At 43.1% G+C, this 20,148-nt stretch overlaps 1 non-coding gene across 1 annotated transcript; it reads right to left on the bottom strand.

Moving 5' to 3' along the window:
- Nucleotides 1–17,651: 17,651 nt before the first annotated feature.
- On the bottom strand, nt 17,652–17,723 carry trnae-uuc (transfer RNA glutamic acid (anticodon UUC)). Its single transcript has one exon. It is a non-coding gene; the product is annotated as a tRNA-Glu (tRNA).
- Between the last annotated feature and the right edge of the window lie 2,425 nt (nt 17,724–20,148).

Raw genomic sequence — 20,148 nt, 5'->3', positions numbered from 1 at the left:
CAGTGAGGAAGATCATTGATAAAGGGGAAATCAGTATTAGACTGATAAATTTTGCACTCCAGTTCCAAGATTATATAATCCACATTTCAATTCATGAAGCTCTATATCATGAGTGCATTATAATGAACTTAACTCTTTGTGCTTTTCATATTGTGGTTTGGATGGAAAGTCATTTTGTCCTGTACTTTGTTTTGAATAAATATATTTCATTAACATTGTTTCGCCACATTTCTCATTGCAGATATTTCATTGAGACTGCTCTTCATATGAGTTATAAAGAGTAATATTACAAGACTGATGACTGGGAAATATCATTGTCCTTTCTTCGAATCTCAACAGCTATGTCCTCCGATTCTCTGTATTCTGTATATTCTCCAAATTCACAATCATTTTGGTCAACCCACAGCAGGGGGAATGCAACAATTCAAGAAGGCAGCTCCCCACCACCTTCTCAAGGGCAACGAGGGATGGGCAAGAAATGCTGGCCGGCCAACAAGGCTCACTTCTCACAAATAAATAGAAAAAAAATCACACTTTGATTAAATATCATTTATTAGAATTCACATGCAGTCCATTGACATCGATAACATCAATGGCACAACTCTCATCTTCACTCTCTGATTCTGGAACAACAACCTGAATTGTGTTTGTAAGGTACAGTTCTCTGTTAACATATCCATACCATCTGTCTGTTATTTTATGCACATATTCTCCTCAGATTAGACAATATACAATAGGTGCAGGAGTAGGCCATTTGGCCCTTCCAGCCAGCACCACCATTCATTATGATCATGGCTGATCATCCACAATCCGTATCCTAATAGACAATATTCAATAGGTACAGGAGTAGGCCATTCCGCCCTTCAAGCCAGCACCACCATTAATTCTGATCATGGCTGATCATCCACAATCAGTATGCTAATAGACAATAGACAATAGGTGCCAGAATAAGCTATTCGGCCCTGGATTATGGACTATAAATGTTTTACTGATCGCGTCATGACTGATCAGTATTTACAAGATGGATGTAACCATTTATGAACAGATAAGCATGTTTATGTTCCAACAATCCTTTGGCATTACTCCCATATCCAAAGCAGGTTGAATGATTGAGCACAATTGGTTGACTATCTCGAACATTCCTCCCCTCAGTTGTGCTCACATGGCCCATCCAAAATGTGTAAAAGTTAAATGTTATTTTGAATTTGAATAAATCAAGAAAAGCGTTAATTGAAGCTTTTTGTTCAGTGTTTGCGATTATTGTCAGTCTCTGTGGATCCTAAACGTGTCACTGGAGGGTTTGCCTGTTCTATGAATAAGGGACTCCTTTCAATGTGTTATCCCATTGCATGCACAGGAACATCGCCTACAGCACCGACAGAGATCAGCAGCTCCAGGGAGAGGCAGAGTGGAGACTAGAGCCTGAGAACAACAGGCTGGAATATTCCAACAATGGGCAGGAGTTTATCTTTGGGTCTTTACTGGCTTTCTCAGCCTTGGATATCATTAGCATGGCGGATTCATGATGTACTGATGATTATTCAAGCTGGTTACTATCCCATCCTTGCAATAGTTGGTGTTCCCGGTAAGTCTCTTTGTCTCTTAAACCAGTTTGAACTGACTTGCGGCTCATGATGTATAAATTTTGGAAAGGTGGAATTCAACATTTTCCGTTCCAATCAAAAGTTCCACTCTTTACAAATTATAACCAGCTGGTTACTATTTAAAGGTTACTCACCAATATGTGAGGAGGGACTGGATTGTTCTCAAATTCCATGACCCTTTTTTTCCCTGCACAGATTTACGTCTTCATATCCTCACCACTCACCGATCTTCCCCATTACTGCCATCATGTTTTCGCGGTGTCTTCCTCAGCCTCAGTGCAACTTCTGAAAAAGCCATCAAATGTGCCTTTATTAAATCCGGATACAACTTCCAAGTTCCTTCTAACTATGTTTCTGTTGCAAAATAATGACACCTGAGATGTTTAACTTGTTCTTGGCACAGAATCTATCAGATGGGAAGACAGTGCCTTGTGCTCAAGTCATTGACTCATAATCTAGAGGCACAGAATAAAAACCTGTTGGTATTTCATAAAGGAAGGTGGTGACATTTAAGTGAAACCATGATCTTTGTTATTTAAAAAAAAGCCCAAGCAAATGTCCTTTGGAGAAGGCAATGTGTCACCCTTCCCTGGGTATGTGACTTCCATGTGACTGCACACCCGCAGCAAACTGTTTTATTCTTTCTTATTATGTGGAACAGCTGAACCAGCCACTCAGTTCGGGACAGATATAACATGCTGGCATGACCAGGGCTGCATACATCACATGAAAGTAGAACAAAAGTGAAGATAACTCCCTTCCAGTGCCTGTTTACCATATTCCTACAACTCATTTCCATTCAGGCATGTGGCAATTTCCTATTTCAAGTTCATTCTCTCTCACTGAGTCTCTCCCTGAGAGTGATGGCCATCTCCATAGGCACCTCTGGTGCTGGCTTTATTGATGCTGACATACATATGCAAGGAGCTTTTACATTCTATATCAGCCACAATGCAGAGAGAAGGAATGGCCTTACCCGCCAAAGGAAATAAACAGAGAGGTTTTTGCAAAGATCTGTAGCTTGGATTGTGGATGAGGTTGTTGGCTTGCTCGCCAAGCAGACTTGCTTTTGTTCGGGTGTTTTGGCTCTAGGAACAACCATGTGCGTCTACTTTTGGCTTGAGATCCTATTGTTACCTTGCCGAAATTAAATTGATAGCCTTCATTGTCGGAATATACAGACATTAAGGAGAGTTCATCGTGCCATTTTGCTGCTGACTGATGTCATATAGTCTGATGGCTAGTTTCCTTCCTGTCTGTCGGATGCATTCATTGCCCGGTATTTTGTAAACCATGTTCGTTCTGCATGTTGTGGGAATAGGGTCTTTAATCCTTGTCAGAGAGTGGCTTTGCGTTTGCGGGATACCATGATTCCTTGTGGTCTTCGGAGCCTTGTTGTCAATTCTGATATGCTCTTGATGTAGGGCAGTGTGGCCGGTATGTTAGGTCGTACGATGTCCTCCTGTTGTTGTCTGTTTTGTGGATGGATAAGTAAGGGTAACAAACTATTAATAAAAACCTGGGAGTGTTACTGAGGCAGCTTTTTCGGAATTTTGGACAGACTTTCTCTCTTTCATAAGGAATTATATCCTTACCACAGACAGAATGGAGCTTCACCAGGCTAATCACTGGTATGATGGTACGATGAGGAGTGAGTGAAGATTAATCTGTAGAACTGTGAGAAAAGGAAAGATGATTACATTGAAACTTGAGGGTTGTGGTCTATCTATATGTTCTAAACAGACACTAATAAAGTGGTAAATTCCATGACTCACTTTTTTTTATTTTCTCAAGATACATGATTTTGGATAGTTTAATTGCCTCTGAGGATGTTTCTCCAATCCACCCCCACTCTCCAAGTATAGAGAGATAGAGAGAGAGAGAGAGAGAGAGAGAGAGAGAGAGAGAGAGAGAGAGAGAGAGAGAGAGAGAGAGAGAAGAGAGAGCGAGAGAGAGAGAGGTGTCAAGTCGTTGAATAAAGTCTCACCACATTAATGTGCAGTTGGTGTGTGACCCTGCAGTGAGTGCTACGTTATCTGCAACCCCAGCAACAGCCACAATACCTTCGTTCTAAATCAGTTAACGATTCCCACCAGCTTCTGATCTCTATGGAGAGCTTGGATCGTATGTAACATTCCTGACTGGCTGAGTGGAGTGGTCCTGTACTCTGTAACAGCCGTGAGGGGTGATTTAAGAGAACAAGGCATCAGTTAGGGGCAGCAGTTGTTTGCTCATGGCTGTCCAGATTGTGTCTGACCATCTGAATGTGTCTGACCGTTTCTTTCCTATTTTTCCCAATATACATTGACTGTCCAGTCCAGCAATGATCAGCCGAGTTCAGCCATGAATATCTCCAATAACCGAGGCTTCCCTGCTTCCTGTGGATGAGTGTACCACAGATAGCACAACAATAAAGAGGAAGGGACATCCTTATTTCAATGGAGGTCTGTTAAGTTAAAGATGTGTTCAACTAACAGCAAATCACCAACTCTTATGAGACACAAGGACACAATAATTAGAATAACCAGAAACCATTTGGCTCTCAAAACCTGACTCACATTACCACTGACTCTTTCCAATCAAATATGCATCAAACTCAGCCTTCACTGCTCTCTTGGAAAGAGAATATCAGATAGCGTAACACCATTGAAACATAAAAAAGGAGCAGAATTTGGCCTTTTGGTCAATCGGATCTGATATGCTGTTCAATAATGTCTTATATATTTCTCAGCATTATTCTCCTGCCTTCCCCTGTAACCCTTGATCCCCTTATTACTGAAAAACCATCTATTTCTGTCTTAATGACACTGGTGTCTCTATACCTCTGTCTGTACGTGTGCATGTGTCTCTTTGTGCATGTGTTTATGTGTCTGTGTACTTGTGTCTATAGTTTTCCGTCTATGAATCAGCCTGTGTGGTTCTGTGTGTGTTTATGTCTATTTGCGCTTGATTGTATCTCTCTCTCTCTCTCTCTCTCTCTCTCTCTCTCTGTGTGTGTGTGTGTGTGTGTGTGTGTGAGTGTGTGTGTGTGTGTGTGTGTGTGTGTGTGTGTGTGTGTGTGTGTGTGTGTGTGTGTGTGTGTGTGTGTATGTTTATCTCCGTATATATATATTGTGTGTGTTAGTATATTGGGGTGTTTACCAATGTTTCTGTGTATTTTTGTATCTGCATCTCTGTGCAATGAGATATCTATTTTGGAGATGAGACAACTGATGTCAGAAATGAGAGTGGGTTTAATGTGAGAATTGCCGTTAATTGAGCAAAACATCTCAGTTGGTGGAGCTTCGATCTTTCAGAATCTCCACATGAGTCGTTCTGGTCATCTCCAGCCTGTGCCAGGGCCCACTCAACAATGGGAGTGGGGGGGTGGGAGGGGTAAGGGAACGGATGTCGGCCACTGTACCATAGGGCTTGGCTTTTACTGTCTTATTACAGGCTGTTTCTCCTCACAAGAGGGAAGGGACAGTTGTGAGTGAGGGTGAAAGAATGGCACTGGTGTAAGAGATAGTGTATGCTGCGTGAAATGATGAGAGGTCCAGAGTGAGTCAGTCCATAGTGTTGACTCCATGCGTTTTAGTTTTTGCGGTGACGTTGCCGAGGTGACAGCGAGTTTGAGGCAAAAAAAGGCATTGTATTCAGTAGTGGGAGTGGTAAGAGTTTGAGCCTCGCTTGGTGATAGAGTGTGAACCTTGTTCGGAGTTAGTTGCTATAACAGATATAGAATGAGTGTGAAGGAGCAGAAAGAATACAGTGGCACTTATACTGGCAGTAATGGAATGGTTACAGATACTCGTCCTATATTTCTGGATGTTTCTTCAGATCAGCTCAGCATCAAGGTGAGCCTCACCGAATGTCTTATCCAAATCCATCACTAATAACACCATAGGTCACCCCATCAGTTTCCACTGAATCAGTTTGGGTGGAGCTTACAAACAGCAAGAAGAAGCAAACATTAACATGTTTTATAATTGAACCAAAACTGCAGTACAAATTTTGTACAACTTATGCTTTGAAGATTAGATACGCCAGTATTGTGGAATTTATCTGCAGTAATAATGGATTATGTCAAGTTGCATTTAAACTCCGTGAAGTAAGTGACTGCTAACGCTATGAAAAAATAAAATCCACACGTTTATATGAGGTAGGTTGAAGAGAATGTTGTGAACCAAACCAGAGACCAAGTAATTTTGACTTTAGTGTTGTGCGGTCAGAAACGCTAATTAATAACTTTGGTCTGAAGGAGCTTTTGAGGAAAGCTGACAACAATATACTGCATATTACATGATATAAACATTGAATTTTTAAAAGTTACTGTCAAACATCATGGAATCCATGAGGCTGGATTACCAGGTTAGCTGTAATGAATTGGGAAAATTCTAGATAAAATTTAGTGGCAGGCAGGCATTCATTGTTATTTCTAGACATATTCAGTCATAGAGTCATAGAGATATACAGTATGGAAAGAGACCCTTTGATCCAGCTCATCCATGCTGTTCAGGTATCCTGAATAAATCTAGCCCCATTTGCCAGCAATTTGTTTCATACCCCTCTCAAACATTCCTATTCATATGTCCAACTTGATGCCTTTCAAATGTTGTAATTGTACCACCTTCCACCACTTCCTCTGGCAGCTCATTCCATCCACACATCACCCAGTTGCCCTGCAGGTCGCATTTAAATCTTTCCCCTCTCATGTTACCCTTTGCCCTCTGGTTTTGGATTCCCCCCACCCTAGGGAAAAGACCTTGACTCTTTACCCAGATTTACCATAATATTACAAACCTCTATAAGGTCACCCCTTAATGACAATTGTTTATTTTATTGTGTAGGGACTGCAGCAATTTTCCCACACAGCTCCCACTGCCAAAAATGTCATTAATCATTAACATTATCTGTATTGGTGGGACTGTTAAAGGGACAAAAGTCAACCAGGCTAGCAAGAAATTTCCCCTCCTGTTCAATACATGTCTGGGGAAAATTGAGAACCTGATTGAGGGGGCAGACTAGCTTTATTGCTGCAGCTGAAATTTTTGACAGTGCAGCGTTCGACTCAGGTGTTAGTCTATATTCTGTTCTCGGTTTTTAGTTGCTCAGGAATCAGTATCAATGACAATACAAACTCAGCCTCATTATCTGACAACAAATGTCCCTAACGGTATATTGCAGACCACAGAAACACCTCAACAGCCGGCTACACACCACCGGAGGAGGCCATGCAACATTTCTCGGTTGCTGTACAGGAACAGGGAGCCCTGGTTCACTAAAATTAAATACAGAGCAGAAATAACTACTTTTTATATTTGGAAAGCTGTATCCAATGGAATTCCTCAGGGACCCGTGTGAGGTCATCAACAATTTACAATCCAGATTTACGATTTTGGAGGGAGTGGTGAGAGCACGAGACAGGGGGCAGCCAGGAAGGCAATCTTCTGGGTTTAAAAACTTACCCCGTGAGCCGGCGGCCTACTGATTTGCGTGGCGGAGGTGGTGAGAAGGCCAGCCGGAAAGCGAAATATTATATTTGGGCATTGTCCTATATCAATGGTTCAGATAAACGTCAGTGATGCTAAGGTTAGCGGTAAATTAAGCTGTCAGGAGGAGATGGAGAGAATGTAAGTGGATAAGCAACTGACACTTTGGCAGATGATATATGATGTTGGTAATTGTCAACCTGTGAGACCTTCAGGAAGAACAAAAGGCTATATGTTACACGAATGGAGGGGGATTATATAACCTAGTGATACAGTGTGTGCCAGAGGGTTCTCTCTGAAACTTTCAGACATTGGAAGCGTTGCTCTACCATCCTAATGGCTACTCCCTGATGGCCCGAGTTGCCTATTACTCTCAGTACACACGGGATATTTTGATGTGGTTGGTTGGTGGTGAGCAGTCGTGAGGAGGAGAGTGTTTTGGACTGTGAATCAAGGGTGTGGCCTTGATCAAAGATACCATCCTATATTTTTACATGAAGATCTTAAAACAATGGGAATGGCTGCCTGCTTCTGAACGAAGAGGCTGTGGGTGCTGCCAGGACAGTGGGTCTTCACTACCATGATGTAGTGTGTATGGTCACACTGCAATGTTAATGGAGTGAGAGTATGAAGGGCTCAATCACAAGAAAGAAAACATTAAATGTAGATATTTCCAGATCAGCTGAAATGGTTAGTTATATCCCATTCTCTATTCCACTCCCAGAACCAGCCCGGCCACTTTCCTCTGTTCAATCACACGATGTGGGCTTCACTGGCTGAGCCAACAGTCATTCCATCCCTCATTGCCCAGAGGGTAGTTAGAGCCTGTGACGTTATTGGGTGTGTGGGGACACATTTAGGCCAGAGCAGGGAAGGATGGCAGTTTCCTTCCCTACAAGATATGAGTGAATCAGATCGGTTTTCCTGACAATTGCCAATGGTTTAACCTTCAACATTCAACTTTTAATTGCAGACTTTTATTGAATTCAAATTCCAACATCTCACTTGGCAGGAGTTGAACTTGTAGACCCAGAGCATGATGTGCATTTTTGGATTAATAACCAAATAATAACCAAAGTCATTCAGATATACAAGATTGAGAGGTATGAACAGTGTCAAAAGAAAGGAGCTGCTCCTTTTAGTAAAAGTGCCAAGAAAAAGGCAGCACAATTTTAAATTGAAGGGTTTGAGAGTTAAAGAAAATTTAAGGGTTGTTTTCACCCAGAGAGTGCCAGGGTCAAGAATGCACTTTCTGAGAGGAGTTGTCACGGGTAACCTCACAACCCATTAAATAGTATTTGGATGAGCGCTTGAAGTGTCAAAATATTCAGGGCTACGGGCCTCATGTAGGAAAGTGGGACTATTGGGCATGCTTCTGTGATTGTATGGTTGTGGACGTTCAACCATTGAGCAGCATAGGGCAGGAATTGTTGGGTTTCTGGAGACGATAATAACAAAGGCTATCAGAATGAACTGCAATTGCTTCTAAAAGGATGCCAGTAGGGAACACATGAGAAAACATTCTGAAACCAGACAGTGGAGAATAAACAAGGAAATGGCAGAAGTATGACATAACTCCTTCAGTTTTTGATTAACAGAAGAAAAGATAGAAAGATAACCTTCTGAGCAATACTAGGAAATCTGAGTGTGGTGAGAAATAGAAGGAGAATGAAATTAGCAAATAAGCTAATTTAGAGAAATTATTGTGACCGGTTTTAATGGGCACAGACAAAGCCAATGTTGGCTTATGATCTGGGATTCGTATTTGACAAACCAACCTGGAGATAAGTTTTGGTGATGGAATAGATGCAATGCATTTGGAGGTTTGGAAAGGTTTTTGATAGATTCCCAAGCCCAATGTGTAAAGTAAACACATGGGATTGGGCCAAATATATGGTGCCATAATGGGGAAGCTGACAGGAAACTGTAAGCAAGAATAAATGGATTTTTTTTGTTGGTTTGAAAGTTTCACGGTGTAAATTAGGGATTCCAGATATTCACAAAACATATCAAAAGTTTGGTTGAGGGAATCAAATGCAATGTGTCCATGTCGGCTGACAGTACAAAACTGGGGCTGTGAGTGGTGAGGAGGATGTAAAGGTTCTCCAAGGCAATTGAGACAAGTGGAATGACTGGGAAAACATCTGGCAGATGAAGAGCAATGAGGATGTATGCGACGTTGTGCACTTTGGTGGGAAGTAATAGAACAACAGCACAATATTTGAAGAGGGATTGTTTGAAAAATATTGATCTATAACGGGACTTGTACTCCCTGTCTTTTGTGTTCTTCTGCGCAGACTCCAAAATCTATGCAGGGCGGTAACGTCTGAAGCTCCCGACCATACGATTTCCACCCCCCGCCAGCTAAGCTTGTCCTTTCTGAGCTCTAGTTGCTGTTCAACACTCAGGACATTTTACATTTCTCTTGGATACTAAACTCTAGTTTAATTTTAGGGCTATAGCCATCATCAGAAACAAACTGCAAATGTCAGAACAAAAGTAACAGAAAACTACAGCGCAGAGCAAGGCCTTTTTAAATTCATTTGTGTGAAATGCGTATTGTTGGCTGGCCAGCAGCATTCACCCTTGGCCCATCATGTTTTAGTTGGCTGAAATAGAACTGGCCAGGCTTTACAGCTTTCTGGCCCCATTCACTGAAATCAACAATTTCAGACTGTGAACTCTGCCCCAATTTGTTTACATTTCTTGTTTCCATTTGTGTCTTGGTCCACTGCACACCTGGCTCCAGGCACACCTTTTGTTTATTTGTTTCTTTTCCAGCCCTAACTCCATTCCCTGCAGCCTCGAAGGACTAATAACATTTCTGCAATTTCATCTCTCCTGCCTTCCCCCTGTGACATCTGGCTTTTTGCCCTTGTCTCACCCCCAACTTGCGCAGAATCTGTTACATTTCTGGTCCCAGGCCTCTGTCAAGTCACCGCGTCCCCGGGTCAGAGTTTTAAATCCTCTTCCTCCAGAGTGAAACTGAAATCGTTGTGGCTGCAGCTTTCCCCAGATTTTAATTTTGGAAACAAAAACCATGAAATTGTTTCAGAGTTGATTTTTTTGAGCCTTAATCCACAATTTCGCCTCTTTAGAGCGAAAGAGTGATGTTCCCACAATCCAAAAATGCAAGTTAGCTGCATTGGCCACACGAAATTGTCCCCGAGTGTGCAGGTTCGATAGTTGGGTTAGCTGCGGTAAATGTGGGGTTTATGTAAGTCGGGTGGGATAAAGAGCTAATGCAGACTAGATGCACGGAATGACCTCTTTCTGCACTGTTGGGATCCTGTGATCTTAACCACTTGTGATCATGCTCACATTTTCCTCACGACAGCCCACACATCACCATGTTCATTCAGCTCAAGCTTTCATGCTGTCTTTGTGTTTTGAGAAGCTCTGTTGTTGGAATGGGAGCCTTCTTTGATGTGGCCTCTCCTCATTCTTCCGCCCACGTCCCAGTTCCATGCATTAATTCCAGATTTCTCTCATTTTCCCAAATGGGGTTTTTGAAGAGCTCAAAAGGCGACTGGACGGAAATTGAGAAATTAAAGAGTCAGAATGAAAGAGGACGTGGAAATAATAAACCGGTTTCGTAGATCCCAGGGAAATGAGGAAGGGTCACAGATGCTTCTAGACCGGCTGATCTATTCCAGCAACTTTGTTTTTGTTCCAGGTGTGAGAGATTAGAAATGTTGTTTCTGCAGATAAGGATGAATGGTGGGGTCTTGCAAAAGAAGAACATTATAGTCACAAGATTTTGTAGCAGAACTTTATCATTAAACAGAGATAAGGTTCTGCAAAGGCGGCAGTTAGCACGACCAGAAATCTTGATTCTGCAGACAAGGACATGGTAGAGATAAGGGTGTTGTAGCAGAGGCTTATTTCTGCAAACCTGACGATTCGCACGTACAGCATGTCTGGCGCTCTTTAGGACAGCAAACAAGGATTGCAGTAAACAAGGGAATGGGGCCTACGGCCAGCAGAAAAGGGAACAATAAACAAGGGCGGTCCGATAGGATGGGGAATGATAGGATCAGAGAAGACCAATGGGAGCAGGGAGGTGTGATTCCGCAACTTGTAAACTGTATAAGAATGTTTAACATTCTTCGTAGTGTGTGCCTGTCTAGGAGACACCCTTTCTTGCAAGATCGTACAGAATAAAATTGTATTGTTTCCAAGGCTTTGTCTCAGGCTGAATTTGTGAACAGGTACTGTTTCTCACACAGGGGAATGAGACTCCAGGATCCACCTGTTGTGACTGTTCACAGAGTGTTTTTTTTAATTAATGTGTGGGATGTGGGTGGCCCTGGCTGGCCAGCATTTCTTGCCCGTCAGTAGTTGCCCTTGGGAAGGTGCTGGTGAGCTGCCTTCCTGAGCTGCTGTAGTCCTCCTGATGTGTGGTGACCCGCAATGCTATTAGGGAGGGAATTCCAGGATTTTGACCAAGCGACAGTGTAGGAATGGTGATATATTTCCAAGTCAGGATGGTGAGTCACTTGGAGGGGAACAAGGAGGTGGTGATCTTCTCATATATCTGCTGCCCTTGTTCTTCCAGATGGAAGTGGTTATGTGTTTGGAAGGTGCTGCCTGAGGATCTTTGGTGAATTTCTGCAGTCGACACAAAATTCTCTGAAGAGAGTCAAACCCGGGCAGGTGAAAATGGAGCACTGAATAGTAACAGACTTAGTTCAAACGCAGGAGATTTGTTCAGCCAGTAATAGCACATAGTGTAACAGTCAGGGATGTGAAGTAAAGAGTGAGGGAACATAATGCCACATGCTGCAGATGGAAAACTTTTATCGGAACGGGGTAGACCATTCAGCCCCTCAAGCCTGTTCTGTCATTAAATTAGTTCATTGCCTGATCTGTAGCTTAACTTTCTATTCCCAAAACCGACCAAACCTATCAATGAGGCTCCTCTGAAACAGATAAAGTGAATATTGAAAAAAAAATTTACAAAAAAATTGCAAATGCAGGAAATCAGAAACAAAAACAGAAATTGCTGGAAAAATTCAGCAGGCCCGGCAGCATCTATGAAAGAAATCAGAGTTACCCTTTCAGGTCCATTGGCCCTTTGAGTGATGAGATACAGTTGACCATTCCCCCTTTCCTATGACACTCTCCGCAACAGGTGATGGTGTGAGGGCCATGAGGTTGTCAATAACAACTGAGAAAGCAGCAGGGCATGCTGAATCAGAGAGAAAAAAAAAAAAAAAACATTATGGTCTTTCACTTTTAAATCAATTGCACCAATTTATTCACTATTGTTCCAGAAATGGGACAAGAGACCAGAAAATCAACACCATGCCATCGGGTCTCGGAACCATTGTTATTCTGACCTCCATGTGAATCCATCCTGTAACCATTAGTTTGAATCTGAACCATCCTCTGGGCAGTTAGAACGGATGATAAAAGCTTGCTGAGCCTCTGATGCCATGATCCCATGAACAAACAAAAGAAATGTCCAATTACTGAAGTTACTTGTGAACCCACTGGTATTTCTTCAAGCTATATGTCTGAGTGAATTTTCTCCCATACAAAGAGTAGGTGAATGACCTCTCCCCAGTGTGTATTTGCTGATGTACAGTGAGGGTTGATGATGCCCTGAACCCAGCCCCACAGTGACAGCACTTGTGAGTACGTTGGCAGTTCAAAAGTCTACTTGAGCTTTTATTGCACTTCCCACAATCTGCACATTTCAAGGGTCTCTCTTCAGAGTTAACCTGTTGGGGCTCCAACAGGCTGGATGACCGGGAGAAATCCTTCCCACGCTCGGAGCAGGTGAATGGTCTGTCCCCAGTGTGGACCCATTGGTGTGCCAGCAGGTGGGATGGCTGAATGAATTCCTTGCCACTCCCACAGCGGGGAAACAGCCCCCTTCCAGTGTGAAACCGCTGTGAATGCCTTCTCACACATCCAGCAAGTCAACAGTTTCTTCCAGATATGATTGTGCTGATGTGTTTGCAGCTTGGATGGGGAATTGTAACTCCTCACAGTCCCCACGGATCCACAGTTGGATGAAGGAAAATCCCAAGGCATTCTATATTTATGTGAGGAACAAGAGAATGGTCAGAGTAATGGTGGTGCCTTTCAGGAATAGTGGGAGGGAACTTGCGCTCAGAGTCAGACATGGTTGGGGAGGGCCTTGATGAATATGTTGCTTCAGTGTTCGCCAGTGAGAGGGGCCTTAACATTTGTGAGGATAGCATGAAAAAGACAGATATGCTCAAACAGGTTGATGTTAGGAAGGAGGATGAAGTGAGGGAAAGAATGCTTTGCCTTTGGTGATGACTTTTGCGTCCGCACGGCCTATTGGAGAAATACCAAATGTTGGGAGGGTGGAAAATGTTATTCCCTTGTTCAAGAAAGGGAACAGGGATAATCCTGGGAATTACAGAAGAGTCTGTCATTCTGTGGTGGGCAAATTAGTGGAGAGGATTCTGACTGACAATATTTATGATTATTTGGACATGCACAATTTGATTAGAAATAGTCAGTGTGGCTTTTTGAGGGGCAGGTCATGCCTCAGAAGCCCAACTGAATTCTTTGACGATGTGGCAAATGACATTGATGAAGATCAAGCAATGGATGTGGCGCATATGGATTTTAGAGAAGCTTTTGATTTGGTTCCCCAAGGTAGGCTCATTTAGAAAGCTAGGAGACATAGGATTCATGGAAATTTGGTTGTCTGGATACAGACTGAAAGCCAGAGGGTTGTACTGGTTGGAAATTATTCAGCCTGAAGCTCGGCGATCAGTGGTGGTCTGAAAGAATCTGTTCTGGGAACCCTGCTCTTTGTGGTCTTTATAAATGACTTGCATGAGGAAGTGGAAAGATGGGTTAGTAAGTTTGATGATGGCACGAAGTTTGGTGGCATGGTGGGTGGTGTGGAGGGCTGTTGGAGTGTGCAATGGGTCATTGACAAGATGAAAAGCTGGGCAAAGAAGTGGCAGATGGAATTCAACCTGGAAAAGTGTGAAGTCATTCATTTTGAAAGGTTGACTTTAAATACGGAATTTAGGGTTAACCTAATGTTCTTGCTAATGTGGAGAAACAGACGGATCTTGGGGTCCACATCGATAGACCCGTCAAAGTTGCTACCCAAATTATTAGTGTTGTTGAGAAGGTGTATGGTGTGTTGGCTTTCATTGGCTAGGGAATTGAGTTTAAAAGCCGCAAGGATATACTGCAGTTACTTAAAACACTTGTCAGATCACACGTTGAATATTCTGTTCAGTTCTGATTGCCTCATTATAGGAAGGATGCGAAAGCTTCTGTGTGGGTGCAGAGGAGATTTACCAGGATGCTGCCTGAACTGGAGGGCAGGTCTTATGAGGAAAGGTTAAGGGAGCTCGGGCTTTTCTCTTTAGAGAAAAGAAGGATGAGCTGTGACTTGATATAGGTAAATAAGATGATGAGAGACGTAGATAGCATGGATACCCAGAGACCTTTTCCCTGAGCAGAAGTGACTATTATGAGGGCGCACACTTTTAAGGTGATTGGAGGAAGATATTGTGGCGATGTCAGAGGTAGGTTCTTTCCACAGAGAGTGGTGGGTGCATGGAATGCTCTGTCGGCGGTGGCATTCAAGTCAGATACAATCGGGACATCTAACCGAGTCTTGGGCAGTTGCGAGGATGATCGTAAAATATAAAGTATGCAGGGTAGTTTGATCTTAGAGTAGGATAATATTTTGGCACAACATTGTGGGCTGAAGAGCCTGTGCTGTATTCTGCTGTGTTCTATGTGTTCAATTCAGCTAGCCTGCATACGTTTAGACCATGGGAAGAAATTGAAGCACTGAGACGCAGACATGGTGAGAATGTGCAAACTCCATGCTGACATCAGCTGAAGCTGAAATTGAAGCTGGGTCCGTTTTGCTGAAAGGCCCCAAAAATGCTTGGGTTGGGTCCTGTAGGAAATTGAACCCTGGTCTCCCTCGTGAAAGGTGGGGATACTGACCACAATGCTAATGAGTGAATCAGGTGCTAATGCCCCCTCAGCCCTTTACATGTGCACCAATAACACACAATCGTTACAGTATCCAAATTCTATTTCTATTGCTTCGCCCATAATCGTCAATGCCACAGCATCACACATTCACTTCTGAATGCTTCTTAAAGTCATAAGGATCTCTGCCTCTAGGACACTTGCAGGCAGTGGCTTCCAGATTCCAAACATCCACTGGATAAAAGCGATTTTCTGTAAATTTACTAAAAACTTCCTTCCTCTTAGGTTAAATCTATGGTCCCCGGTGATTGATCCCTCCCTCAAGGAGAAGCGTTTACATAGTCTACCCTCACTATTTTGTACATCGCCTCTGCTCTGAGGAAAACAACCACAGTCTGTTCGATCTCGCTTCATAACGGAAACTCTTCAGCTGAGACAATATCCTGGTAAATCTCTTCGGCACAAGTTCTGGTGCTATCACATCCCACAATAATGTGAATTAATGAACTGCGCACAATACTCTCGCTATAGCAAAATGAACAAATACAATGAATGTTGCAGAAAGCCACAGAAACTGGTCTTTTCCGATGCAGTCCATTTTGCTCATTATTGCCATGGGTCATGTTCCTAGGTCTGATGTTCCAATAATCACTGGTCCATGTTAGTAAAAGCTGCTCCATTAGTCTTGATCTTAGCGTCCCAGTATCTAAATATTTCATCTGGTTTAGTGTTCCTGTTGGTGAGACAGGCCACATTCACTCAGCAACACTGACTGCAACAAGACAGAATGAACAATGTCAATGTGAAAATGGATGTTAGATTGTGCAGTGTCTTAGTGAAGTGGAAGGAGGGATGTAAAGGAGAGTTAGTGATTGTGGGAGGGAGAAAATTCTCCAAGTGGTGGGTTTGAATTCTGACACATCAAATGCAGATATGTGAGAGAGCTGGGGTTGGGAGATGATTGTCACCACCTCAAAGAATATTTTCACGTAAAAATGTTTGACACTTGCTGCATTTCTGTGGCCCATGGCACAAGGACTAAAAAGAAATACAACAAGCACCCACTGTCATGACTCAGATTCGAGCCGAGGTTGCTGTGGCCACAACACAGAGTACTAACCACAATACGATCATCGCACCACATGAGTTCACTGGTGTGCAACAAGCAATAACTACAGTGTCAGAGGATATGTTAGGAACAGCACCAGATCGACAACTGGAATTCTTTCCATGCAGTGCACTATAATGTGGAGATTCACAGAGGGCTGGTATCTGTAATTATGATGCTACCAGAGACTGTGGAGATTCCATCAATGATTATATTGAAGACTGAGATTGATAGATTTCAACGAAATATCAAAGACTCAGTGTACAGTGCTGGCTCTTGTGGAAATGTACCTTTCAATAGTAATCTAGTTTAACATTGGATATTTCATCAGCTCCCTCACAAAAGGAAGCAACCATTGCTGTGTACAACCATATAATCACAGTTCCCGGGCCCTGAACCAGGGAAACTCAGTGACCCAGCCGCAAAGATATAACGAGAAATGGGGATGGCAATGAGCGTGCAGACATATGCTATGATAATAGATGACTGGATAGTCTGTGCATTTTGAGCCAAGACACTGCGACAAAATCGAGATAGAGCCATGGATGATCGGGATGATGTACAGAAGGATGAGAGATGCAATAGTGAATCAGACAGTGACCCGGGGGATACAGATAGAAGTGATGCAATCGGTGAGCGTGCGGTCCTTCTATGGCCATCGAGGCGCATGAAATGCCGAGTCTGTGAGCTCCAACCTCACCCGGAGCAGCTTCTATTGACATGGAGCAGGGATTATTGGGACCTCAAGCTGTATGAAAAGATACACAGCAATTTTAATCTGAAGCAAAATAGTTTTTGGAAGCACATTTATTTGTGGATTGACTGAGGATCTGTCCATGAAAATCTCACAATTATAACGAAAAATGCTGCAAATATTCAACTCCTCAAGAGAGAAATCTGTGCTGGGAGAAATAGAGATAACGTTTTAGCTCTCTTACTTTTGTCATTTGGCTGACCCTGCACTGGGTTGAATTGTGGGAGGAGCGTTCTTTCGCTCATTTCATATTATTCAATTTCATGCAAACATGCACAGGTCACTGAAGTCATCTAAACTTCCGAAAAATATCGGTCATCTATGATGTTGTGATTAGGCTCGGGTTTACCTCAGGTTATGGAGGAAAAGTGGGAAAGCGGAGTTGACATTTATCAGATCAGCAGCAATCTCATTGAATGGCTGAGCAGACTTGATCGGGTGAATTGTTGCTTCCTGACAACAAATGGCAGTGAAACACACCGCGTCACAAATGGGAGACAATTGAATTGAAGTGGCGACTGTGATTATCTTTGTTGGTTGTTTATCTTGTGAATGTTCCCCTTACTGCTTATGTCCCTGCTAACAGCACAACACAAAGGTGAGTAGCCTGACTGAGCAGTGACGGCTAAGGCACCTTTCCCCGCTTTAAGTGGCTGGAATATGGACCATGATGTTCTCAGGGACAGTAACTGACGTTGAAAGGATTGCAGACAGAGCTGCACTGCCTTTGCGTTGTCACCATCAGGAAAAATAAAACTTGATTCCCTGACCGGGAATCGAACCCGGGCTGTGGCAGTGAAAGTGCCAAATCCTAACCACGAGACCACCAGGGATAGCAGTGGACGTGTGTGCATCGTTTCTTAATGGCACAACTCCTGTTTTTTTTTTCGTTCTACGACAGTTGTTTGTCCTCCAAAATGACTGAATCATCGTGTTTTTACAGCACAGAAAGAGGCTCAACATCCCAGTTTCCAGGCTTTGCCCATAGCCTTGTGTGCTACGAGGCAATGGGCCGTCTGTTTGAGATGTTCACATTCCCTTGGGGAAGTGGACCACATTTCCACCCTCAGAAGGTAATACACAGACATATTTTCCAGAAGGTGACAAAGGCCTCAGCAGAGACCAACCCACAGAAAGTAGGATTTCATCCATTTGGGTTCTATAGTCCCACTTCACACTTCAAAACCAGAATCTGTTTACAGCAAAGAAATAAAGCATTCGGCCGCTCCCCTCTCCGTGTTGCTCCCCCATTGTTTCCTTGTAAACCTGCAGTTTATAATACCTCACCTCACCTCACTGCTGGCCTGTGGGGGAGATGACACTGGCATAATTTCAGACAATATTGAAAGTCCTCTTTTAGATGTTGGATGCTGCAGTTGTACAAACATTCTCATCTCCTCCAGTTGGAAGTAAGCTCATGACTGGTGCTTTACAAGACCATTGCTTTCAATACTGTGCTATAGAGTGAAGACTGTGCCCTGTAAGGTAGGGTTTCATGCATTAGAAACTGCAATGTAATAGATGGCAGGATAGTCTGTGCATTATTAACCAAGACAATGCGACAAAACCGTGATGGATCTGAAGGAATCATGTGCAGAATGATGAGAGATGTAATGCTGAATCAGGCAGTGACCAGGGTGATAGAGATATACGTCTTCCCTCATAGTCTGCTGATTAGGATTCAGTGCCTTCACTGCCATGGCGTGTTCATGGTTAAAATTAGCAATAATAAGTTTGAATATTGACTGACCTTTAGAAGTAGAATAATGTCATCGACCAGGCGGTGTCGCCTCAATCTATATTACAGTTCTACATCACCAATAACAGCTGCAGTTGCCTGACGTTCAATTTGTTTCAGACAAGAACAGGGGAGGTCAGGAAAAGTGAAGGGCAACGGTGGTTTGTGAGAGGTGACTGTGGGCCACATGGAGCCAGGCTTGGCGTGGGTGCTGAAGACTGGCTTTTCCTGTTTAGCTTGGTATACAGATCACTCTGGAGCAGCCAAGGTGTATCAGGATGGCCGAGTGGTCTAAGGTGCCATGCTCAAGAAATAAACTACTTCGACTATAAACCTGTGTGTTCTGGGCTCCAGCTAGAAGTCTGCGTTCAAATCCCACTTCTGACAATGACTGCCCCTTTGTTTGTTGTCCTTTGCAAATATCACTGAGGTTCGATATCCCGATGGGATCTACCTGTTTTTAAGCATAATTTGCTCTGGTCAGATTTGCAGCTTTATATTAACATGATGCAGTTTTGGAGGAGAAGGAGACAACTCAGCCCATCAAGTCTGCTCTGCTATTAAATGAGTGGATAATCCTGACCTGATAATCCTGAACTGCACTTTCTTGGATTTCCCGATAACCATTGGTACCCTTGCTGCTAAAAATCTTTCAAACTCAGCCTTAAATGTACTTTGTGGCCCAGCTCTGACAATCCTCTTCTGTAAAAGAATCCACTAATTCACAACCATCTGAGAGAATAAACTTCACCTCGACCCTGCCTTAAATGTGCGCCCTCCATTCTGATATTAGACACTCGGTTCCCAGACGGTCCCAGGAGGGATCGAACCTTTCTGCATCCAATCCGTTACATCGCCAATAACACCTGTATGTTTCAATAAAGAGCATTTCTGTAGTACTGTTTCTGAGCTAATGAAAGTGATGTATTTCAATGGTTCTTCCCATTTAATTCACCTCTGATGTGAAAGTCTCACTGATTGTGATAGAGATTATCATTATCACTAAGGAGGCAGTGCTGGGCAAGGTAACGGGGCTAACAGTGGACATGGGGGTCTCGTGGCCTTGATTAACAGCATCCCAGGATACTAAAAGGGGCGATGGGAGACATAGCAAATGCACTAGTAATTATTTGCCAAAATTCACTGGACTCTGGCGTGGATCCCGCAGATTGATAACAGCCAATGAGACGTCCCTGTTTAAAAAAGGAAGTAGGCTGAAAGCCGGTCACTTGGGTCCAGTTAGCTTACCTTCGGCACTGGGGAAAATGATTGAATCTATGTTCAAGGAAGAAATAGCAAGACATTTGGATATAAATTGTCCCACTGGTGTTCATGAGTTCCTGAAGGGTCGGTCTTGCTGAATTAATTTGGTGAAATTCTTTGAGGACATTACCTGCAATGTGGACAATGGGGTACCTGTGGATGTGGTGTATCTTGATTTCCAGAAGGCAAGTGACACGGTGCCACACCAAAGGCTGCTACATCAGATAAAGTTGCACCATATTACAGGTAATGTATTG

This window comes from Stegostoma tigrinum, unplaced genomic scaffold (genome assembly GCF_030684315.1).
Source record: "Stegostoma tigrinum isolate sSteTig4 unplaced genomic scaffold, sSteTig4.hap1 scaffold_49, whole genome shotgun sequence".
NCBI lineage: Eukaryota > Metazoa > Chordata > Chondrichthyes > Orectolobiformes > Stegostomatidae > Stegostoma > Stegostoma tigrinum.
This window is presented reverse-complemented; position numbering and strand designations above follow the sequence as displayed.